This window comes from Amphiura filiformis, chromosome 6 (genome assembly GCF_039555335.1).
Source record: "Amphiura filiformis chromosome 6, Afil_fr2py, whole genome shotgun sequence".
NCBI lineage: Eukaryota > Metazoa > Echinodermata > Ophiuroidea > Amphilepidida > Amphiuridae > Amphiura > Amphiura filiformis.
This window is the reverse complement of record NC_092633.1, coordinates 28,164,729-28,175,752: the sequence shown is the minus strand read 5'-3', so window position 1 is coordinate 28,175,752 and position 11,024 is coordinate 28,164,729.

Genomic DNA, 11,024 nt, shown 5'->3' with positions numbered 1-11,024 from the left:
TTGCTACCAAGGGTAAATCAACTTTTACTTTAAATAGTTACGTTTACGTTACCAGTTACAGTTTTTATAGAAGTTCCTTGGGTTTTACCTGAGCATGAGGCGAGTTACAATATGGGCGAGGTGGGTAAAGGCGAGTTTAAAAAAAACAGAGTCGGGCTAATTTTAGATATTCCATGAGTAACACTATGAAGTCCCAGTGGCGAGTTACAGTAATTCTATGATGAAGTTCCAACAGCGAGTTCAAAATGTCACAGTGTATTTGTTTGTTTTTTTTACTAATAATCAAAGCTGTTAGTCCAAAATCAGCAAAATCAGTTCTGATTTTACTCTCCTTTCTTAATTTCCAATTTGCTTGAGTCCTCATTTATCATATATTTCTCTCGGGCTTGCAATGGTCTTGGGAATAAATATATAGAGGCAGTGCTACTGTCGCCTGTGCATAGGCCGCCCTCTTCTAAGTTATATCTACCAAAAAACGTTGATAACGTAAAAAAGCAGCAAGTTTAAAAAGCCCCACCTCGGCTCACTTTTTGAAACTTGGTCCCATTTGAAAAAAGATACTGATTTAAACTTTGGTCATAATTATCAACTTAAAACACAAAGTGTTATGTATCTTTAATGTGCCGATGCGATATTAAGTTGTTAGCATTCTGGAACGATCAGAAATGTTATTGTTCTTGGCCAATATCCTATATAATTATGTTTTGTTAAACGAATAACAAATAGGCATGTTAATGGCAATAATGCTATTTTAAAAACACCGATTTGCTGTTGATATTCAAAATGGGACCAAGTTTCAAAAAGTGAGCCGAGGTGGGGGCTTTTTAAACTTGCTGCTTTCTTTACGTTGTCAACGTTTTTTGGTAGATTTCCTTTCTTTTATGAATGAAGCCGAGTAGCTCCAAGCTTGAAAAGTCATCCGGTTACGAAGTACTCCATAAGACGAAGAAAGCGAAAAATAGAAGTTTGAATAATATTATCCTTGATTTATGACAATAAAAAATACGAGTATATGTAGCTATACCTATAACTAAAATCTACGTGGTTCTTTGTAGCCCTGGGGCAATCTAGTTGGATATCCAAATTTCGCCGTTTGTGGTTCTTTGTAGCCCTGCAGGCAATCTAGTTGGATATCTCTACTGAGCGGCGGTTGTTGGCGGTCTTTCGCGGTTCATGGTATTCCTTTATTCTTCAAGCCCTGTCCTCTATCGGGGCTAATTTATTGTTTAAGCTTGTTGGATATCCATATTTCGCGGTGTGTGGTTCTTTGTAGCCCTGCAGGGCAATCTAGTTGGATATCCAAATTTCGCCGTTTGTGGTTCTTTGTAGTCCTGCAGGCAATCTAGTTGGATATCTCTATTGAGCGGCGGTTGTTGGAGGTCTTTCGTGGTTCGTGGTTATAATTTTCCTTATTCTTCAAGCCTTGCCCTCTATCGAGGGCTAATTTATAGTTAAAACTTGTTGGACATCCATATTTCGCGATGTGTGGTTCTTTAAAGCCCTGCGGGGCAATCTAGTTGGATATCCAAATTTCGCGGTTTGTGGTTCTTTGTAGCCCTGCGGGCAATCTAGTTGGATATTTCTATTGAGCGGCAGTTGTTGGCGGTTTTTCGTGGTCTGTGGTTTTAATTTGTAGAATATCCATATTTCAAGATTTGTGGTTCCTGAGTCCTGCGGGGCAATCTAGCTGGATATCCAAATTTCGCGGTTTGTCTAGTTGGATATCCCTATTGAGCGGCGGTTGTCGGCGGTCTTTTGAGATTTGTGGTTTATATTTTCCCATTAATTTCGGGCAGCCCCCTCCTCTACATCCCGAGGATGCTTTTCAATAATTTAAATTATACGGTGTCAAAATTACTATTACTTGGTATGATAATTTATCTTACCATGTTGACTTATATTGTTTGTTAAGGCAACTTTCGCGGTTCGTGGTTATAATTTCCCTAATCCTTCAAGCCTTGCCCTCTATCGAGGGCTAATTTATAGTTAAAACTTGTTGGACATCCATATTTCGCGGTGTGTGGTTCTTTATAGCCCTGCGGGGCAATCTAGTTGGATATTTCTATTGAGCGGCAGTTGTTGGCGGTTTTTCGTGGTCTGTGGTTTTAATTTGTAGGATATCCATATTTCAAGATTTGTGGTTCCTGAGTCCTGCGGGGCAATCTAGCTGGATATCCAAATTTCGCGGTTTGTGGTTCTTTGTAGCCCTGCGGGGCAATCTAGTTGGATATTTCTATTGAGCGGCAGTTGTTGGCGGTTTTCGCGGTATGTGGTTTTAATTTGTAGGATATCCATATTTCAAGATTTGTGGTTCCTGAGTCCTGCGGGGCAATCTAGCTGGATATCCAAATTTCGCGGTTTGTCTAGTGGGATATCCCTATTGAGCTGCAGTTGTCGGCGGTCTTTTGAGATTTGTGGTTTATATTTTCCCATTAATTTCGGGCAGCCCCCTCCTCTACATCCCGAGGATGCTTTTCAATAATTTAAATTATACGGTGTCAAAATTACTATTACTTGGTATGATAATTTATCTTAATACCATGTTGACTTTTTTTTAAGGCAACTTTCGCGGTTCGTGGTTATAATTTCCCTAATCCTTCAAGCCTTGCCCTCTATCGAGGGCTAATTTATAGTTAAACTTGTTGGACATCCATATTTCGCGGTGTGTGGTTCTTTATAGCCCTGCGGGGCAATCTAGTTGGATATCCAAATTTCGTGGTGATTGGTTCTTTGTAGCCCTGCGGGGCACTCTAGTTGGATATCCCTATTGAGCGGCGGTTGTCGGCGGTCTTTTGAGATTTAATTTTCCTTTAATTTCGGGCCGCCCTCCTCTACATCCCGAGGATGCTTGTCAATAATTTAAATTATACGGTGTCAAAAATTACTATTCCTTGGTATGATAATTTATCTTACCATGTTGACTTATACTGGACGTGACAAAATATCCTGCTATGTAGACATTAATTTGTTGCTAAATTGACTTGGCATAATAATTTATTTCGCGAAGACGACATCCATTTTTGGTATGTCGACTTAGCATGATGATTTATCTTGCCATGTTGACTTGTTTGTTCAGTTGTCTTGGTGAGATATTTTATATTGTCATGTTGACATAATGCTGATAATAAGTCGCCATGGCAAGATAATTATCTTGTCAAGTTGTGTCACATAGACGCTTCCGTACTATATATGCTTGATAAATGTTATTTGGATATTTTTTTCCTACTGGCCTTCCATACTAGCGGAACAATATTCCACACCTACAGAGTGTTTGTAATCAACCTACTGGGACGGTATGACAATTGTCATGTTCTACGATAGCTGAAGATGACAGAGAGTCAGGTCTCTAAATCGATTCAACAACCATTCATACATATCACAATCATGTTTTATTGTCCTATTATCATGCGAATTTGCCCGTGGTAGGACAAAATATATTTAAATGAGAATAACAATGAGTAACGTCGTATTGCATACCCTATAATCCCTGATCTAGTTTCTTGTGTTATCCAGATTTCTTTTGATCCTTGATGGTGTTGTATCACACTATGCTGTGTTTTTAAATAGGCCCTTAACACAATAAACAATTTCCCTGAGAATCAAACAACTTGCTTTAATAAAAAAAATGATATCACAATAGCACTGGATGTATAAAATTATGTTATCCTTGATTAATGACAATAAATTGTTTAATAAAACATTGAAAAAAAATCAGTTGGTCACCGGGTTTCGAACTCGGGAAAGCGTATCAGGAGTCAAGCGCCCTAACCATTAGGCCACGGGCCTCTGCTGTTAATTACTGTGTCGAAATACAGTATTTATTATATAAATGGATCCGTCGTCCGATAAGAACAAAAGAATTGTGAAAAATTTGATTTTTTGGCGAATGGGGCTCAGAATTTGTATGTAGGGTATCTTAGAAACTGCTAGGGTATATTTGGAAGTGAATCTGAAAAAGTAGTGTGAAGGTGATAACCACGTAGACCTGTAGCAGTGTCCAAAAATTCTGGATCAGTATGATTTGCAACTAATTTTCGCTATGAAATACCGCGTGAAATGGAAGCAAAAATATTAGAGTCACGCGGTAGCCGTGACCAGCAAGTTTTAAAAAAAAAGACTGATAAAGAAGTCTAATAACAGATGCTCCCGCGAGACTATATTTACACCTAACATTAAAACACTTGACTTCTATTGTTCGATGTTATTTTTCGCTGGGTACAAAATGTATCTAAAACCATGCTAAATGTTATTTACAGTCCCAGGTGTAATATCTTGACAACTTATTAATTCCAAAAGGGCCACCAATCCTACAGTCAATCATTGTTCGTAATAAACAAATATTTTTGCTTCCATTTCACGCGGTATTTCATAGCGAAAATTAGTTGCAAATCATACTGATCCAGAATTTTTGGACACTGCTACAGTCAACATGGTAAGATAAATTATCATACCAAGTAATAGTAATTTTGACACCGTATAATTTAAATTATTGAAAAGCATCCTCGGGATGTAGAGGAGGGGGCTGCCCGAAATTAATGGGAAAATATAAACCACAAATCTCAAAAGACCGCCGACAACTGCAGCTCAATAGGGATATCCAACTAGACAAACCGCGAAATTTGGATATCCAGCTAGATTGCCCCGCAGGACTCAGGAACCACAAATCTTGAAATATGGATATCCTACAAATTAAAACCACATACCGCGAAAACCGCCAACAACTGCCGCTCAATAGAAATATCCAACTAGATTGCCCCGCAGGGCTATAAAGAACCACAAACCGCTAAATTTGGATATCCAACTAGATTGCCCCGCAGGGCTATAAAGAACCACACACAGCGAAATATGGATGTCCAACAAGTTTTAACTATAAATTAGCCCTCGATAGAGGGCAAGGCTTGAAGGATTAGGGAAATTATAACCACGAACCGCGAAAGTTGCCTTAACAAACAATATAAGTCAACATGGTAAGATAAATTATCATACCAAGTAATAGTAATTTTGACACCGTATAATTTAAATTATTGAAAAGCATCCTCGGGATGTAGAGGAGGGGGCTGCCCGAAATAATGGGAACATTTAAACCACAAATCTCAAAAGACCGCCGACAACCGCCGCTCAATAGGGATATCCAACTAGATACAAATAACCACAAACCGCGAAATTTGGATATCCAGCTAGATTGCCCCGCAGGACTCAGGAACCACAAATCTTGAAATATGGATATCCTACAAATTAAAACCACAGACCACGAAAAACCGCCAACAACTGCCGCTCAATAGAAATATCCAACTAGATTGCCCCGCAGGGCTATAAAGAACCACACACAGCGAAATATGGATGTCCAACAAGTTTTAACTATAAATTAGCCCTCGATAGAGGGCAAGGCTTGAAGGATTAGGGAAATTATAACCACGAACCGCGAAAGTTGCCTTAACAAACAATATAAGTCAACATGGTAAGATCAATTATCATACCAAGTAATAGTAATTTTGACACCGTATAATTTAAATTATTGATAAGCATCCTCGGGATGTAGAGGAGGGGGCTGCCCGAAATTAATGGGAATATTTAAACCACAAATCTCAAAAGACCGCCGACAACCGCCGCTCAATAGGGATATCCAACTAGATTGCCCCGCAGGGCTACAAATAACCACAAACCGCGAAATTTGGATATCCAGCTAGATTGCCCCGCAGGACTCAGGAACCACAAATCTTGAAATATGGATATTCTACAAATTAAAACCACAGACCACGAAAAACCGCCAACAACTGCCGCTCAATAGAAATATCCAACTAGATTGCCCCGCAGGGCTACAAAGAACCACAAACCGCGAAATTTGGATATCCAACTAGATTGCCCCGCAGGGCTAAAAAGAACCACACACACCGCGAAATATGGATGTCCAACAAGTTTTAACTATAAATTAGCCCTCGATAGAGGCAAGGCTTGAAGAATAAGGAAAATTATAACCACGAACCGCGAAAGACCTCCAACAACCGCCGCTCAATAGAGATATCCAACTAGATTGCCTGCAGGACTACAAAGAACCACAAACGGCGAAATTTGGATATCCAACTAGATTGCCCGCAGGGCTAAAAGAACCACACACCGCGAAATATGGATATCCAACAAGCTTAAACAATAAATTAGCCCCGATAGAGGACAGGGCTTGAAGAATAAAGGAATACCATGAACCGCGAAAGACCGCCAACAACCGCCGCTCAGTAGAGATATCCAACTAGATTGCCTGCAGGGCTACAAAGAACCACAAACGGCGAAATTTGGATATCCAACTAGATTGCCCCAGGGCTACAAAGAACCACGTAGATTTTAGTTATAGGTATAGCTACATATACTCGTATTTTTTATTGTCATAAATCAAGGATAATATTATTCAAACTTCTATTTTTCGCTTTCTTCGTCTTATGGAGTACTTCGTAACCGGATGACTTTTCAAGCTTGGAGCTACTCGGCTTCATTCATAAAAAGAAAGGAAATCTACCAAAAAACGTTGACAACGTAAAGAAAGCAGCAAGTTTAAAAGCCCCCACCTCGGCTCACTTTTTGAAACTTGGTCCCATTTTGAATATCAACAGCAAATCGGTGTTTTTAAAATAGCATTATTGCCATTAACATGCCTATTTGTTATTCGTTTAACAAAACATAATTATATAGGATATTGGCCAAGAACAATAACATTTCTGATCGTTCCAGAATGCTAACAACTTAATATCGCATCGGCACATTAAAGATACATAACACTTTGTGTTTTAAGTTGATAATTATGACCAAAGTTTAAATCAGTATCTTTTTCAAAAAACATAATTATATAGGATATTGGCCAAGAACAATAACATTTCTGATCGTTCCAGAATGCTAACAACTTAATATCGCATCGGCACATTAAAGATACATAACACTTTGTGTTTTAAGTTGATAATTATGACCAAAGTTTAAATCAGTATCTTTTTCAAATGGGACCAAGTTTCAAAAAGTGAGCCGAGGTGGGGGCTTTTTAAACTTGCTGCTTTCTTTACGTTGTCAACGTTTTTTTGGTAGATTTGTTTATTACGAACAATGATTGACTGTAGGATTGGTGGCCCTTTTGGAATTAATAAGTTGTCAAGATATTACACCTGGGACTGTAAATAACATTTAGCATGGTTTTAGATACATTTTGTACCCAGCGAAAAATAACATCGAACAATAGAAGTCAAGTGTTTTAATGTTAGGTGTAAATATAGTCTCGCGGGAGCATCTGTTATTAGACTTCTTTATCAGTCTTTTTTTTTTAAACTTGCTGGTCACGGCTACCGCGTGACTCTAATATAAATAAAAGTCATAAAACTTTTTTAACACTTATTATAATTTTTTTTAAATTTTTAAACACAACACAAAGGGGCACAACACATAATCAGTCAATTGATTGATTACTCAACTATTTTATTTACCATGACAAAAATAAACAAAATGTGATAAACAAGCAACCACTAATATAAAAGAAAACTACTACTCTTGAAATAAAAAAAATCATACAAATACATTTTCATCAATATCAGTGGCGGCCACTGTGCATTCTACTGATACTGAAATCCTTTTGTTTTTACCATCAAAAACTAGTTAGGACATACTAAATATCAAATTGTATGTGCCAAAGTCAAAACACATAATGCCTAGGCAAATTTGTACAGTACATGTATTAAGGGGGAATAACACCCTGATTTTCATCAGTACCCCTCTTCTTTTTTTTCTTGCAAATTTATGACGTACATAAATATGTTCATCACCTCATGTCCTGAACTTATAAAATATATCTACATACAAAGTGCATTTGAATCATTTTAGTAAGTCATTTTAGCCCTATATATTTTTTGTTTACTGTAACCTAGTAACTCAGATCTGTGTTTCATAACAAACCATAATTTATTCTTTTGAACATGTTCAAGTAGAGTACATGAATAGAATACATTAAATCCTTTGTTATACGCTCTATAGAAAATCTAGTGGTGCATGCAAAATATAACCATGATATAACACTGAATCCCGCACTGAATAAATTAAATAAACACTTATACAATGGATGTATAGTCATTAGTCAATTTAATTATATAATGTGTTGTTAGGAGCAGAAAAGGCTATTAGGTCACCGTATGTCAGGTTATAGGTAAATTGGTTCAGGTCAAATTTAAGCATCAATTTTGAATACACATGTGAGAGTCTGTGCTATCATAATGAGGCATAATTTTGATATTCTGTCTTTAACTGGATATATATCGAGAAGTGCAAGGTGGATATACTAATATACCTTGGGATGTAAATGGTGAGTACAATTTAGAATGCCTAGTTGAGACGGATTTCACAAATAAGTATAAAATAGTTACCAAAATCACAAAAGCTAAGCTTACCGAAAACTACCCAATATGGTGGTATAGGTGACAAGAAATACAATTTTTTTCAACATTGCTGTAGCATGGTTGTGGTAACCTGTTTAATTAAGTTTCAGTGAAATAATGTCGCAAGTTAAAAATACAAAATATAGCTCAACATTGAAAATAGAAGCATTTTAACCAGTTCCTTTTTTGATAGTTGTGGAGCACCAAGTTCATGAAGTCATAAAAGAAATCAGGAACCACTTATTCCCATTTTACATATCAACTTTATTTCCCTCATGTGTTAGCAACACATATCCAAAATTTTAACGAAATCCGTTGATAGTAAGCTTTCCAAAATGAAGTGAATTTAAATCATCAGTGATGTACCTCCTTTTGGCTTCTATCTTCAAAAGCATGTAATCTACATTGATACCGATGCCACCAATAAAACGAGAAGATTTGCCCTTCATTTTGCATACCACTTTGTACATTTTTTTTTTGTAATTTCTTCACAAAATGCAAAAAAATGCAAAAAAAAATCAATGGGTGTAGTACCCCCTTAATGGTATTTGTAATAACTATTGATTGCAATATTTCAAATTAAGGCTGGTATCTAGTTAGAGAACAAACCAAAAGATCGATGACGTTAAACGTAACTAGTTTCGTTTCTCGGCCGACTCCCTCCCTCCCTGCAAGAAATGCAATAATGAAATGTTTAAAATTTTGGGTCGTTTTTTAAATGTATACGGACAATGAATGGGGCCTATGATAGGGTTACCCCTAGTATCAACAATGTGGATGGAGGTCTGCTTGTTCTTTGTTGACAGGGGCAGTCTTCAGTAAACGGCTCTTTTCAGAGCCACCAAACCGTTTACTCTAGCAGATAGGCGATGTCTGCTTGTTCTCTGTTGACAGTGGCAGTCTTCGGTGAACGGCTCTTTTCTGAGCCACCAAACATTTACTTGAGCAGGTAGGCGGGTCTGCTTGTTCTCTGTTGACCCGGGGCAGTCTTCTGTGAACGGCTCTTTTTAGAGCCATTAGTAGGCAAGGGGTGCATATCTCATTTATAGGTACTTTGTCCTGATGAGGTCAGAGCTACTCCTGACGAAAGCTTGACAGTTCCAAACTTGTCCGACGGCGAACCCGCTATCAAATTTAATAATTGAGATGATATTTATCTTACGCAAGAAATTGTATTTGTATCTTGTATTTAGTTAACTTATGTAGAATGGTACAAGAAAGTCATATCACCGCAGATACGATTTTTTGCATTGATTTATTACTATTAGTAGACATTTTAAACGATACAAAAACATAAAAATATATAATGACACATTCTTCAGACCGACGTTTTTTTTTACAAACGTAATCGAGTATTTTTTACCCCCTCCCCCTAAACGAAACTAGGACGTCATCGATCATTTGGTTTGTTCCCTTATATGGTCAAGTATAATTGTGGAACGGACACGAGTCAAAGAATACATTTATGGTATCAATTTTTTTAAATGAACAGTTTTTTGAATTTTGACCAAAACTGCATTTTTGGTTCAAAATCTTATTGCTCGGGCCAAACGGGCAAAATTAAACTTTTCGTGGCATGGCCCTAGGTGTGTCACATACCGGGCCTGAGCAACCCACGAATAACAAATGCGGGCACAAATTGGATGACCTCTTGCACGCACGGGCATAACCTTTCCATTACTATCTTACCCACCGCACCTTTGAACCTTGCACAAAACAATTAAAGCAAAAATAAAAAAAACATAAAAAACTAGACATTGTGCTCACAGAGCACGGCCCTTAGCCAGTGATGTTGATCTTTTTATGACCTTTGACCTAGAGTTGTTCATGCGGCATTTGTACCACCAGCCTATGGTTCATGGTGGTGACGACATTGTAGGCCTACTATGTAATTTACGGGAGCAGCAGCATTATGAAAGTATTTGGTAAAGAAATAAAGAAGAAGAATCGGATAGAAAAACAGGACCTAGCTCAGCTAGGTAAATACCTGATATATGTCCTTGGAAGGCTCTGTAAAGATTGTTTACCTATCTTTACACAGCCTTGCAAGGACATACATATTCTAACTATAATGTATACTTTAAAGTACACATAATAAGGAATGATCAGCCCAATTTTACATGGCTCATTGAACCACAATGGGCTTGTAAGGACTATATATCTTTGCTGTATGGATGACATATTTGTGTGCAAATTTATCAGGGGGGGGGGGGTCATAGGGCCCCCTATTTTTGTCAATTTTAGTGAAAATTACGTTTTTGGTCATTGTCCGTAAGTGGAAGAACTTTGACCGCAAATGATCACGTGACATTTTTGGCAATACCCAATGGTCCTAGTGCTCAACTATGGTCAACATGGCAAAAAGCATATGGTTACGATGGCCGATTTAAGGTATTTGGTTACATGCCGGAAATGACCCTAAATGACCTTTGACCCCAATTCTGTGTACAACCTTTTAGAAACTGCATATAAGTGAAAACACGTTTTGGGCTATAATGACCTTGACATGACATTTGCGCCAGACATTTTCACATGACATTTGTGGCACCCCCAATGGTCATAATAACCGAATTTCGTCAAAATTGACAAACGCATATGGCTACGATGGCTCATTATGCGATTGGT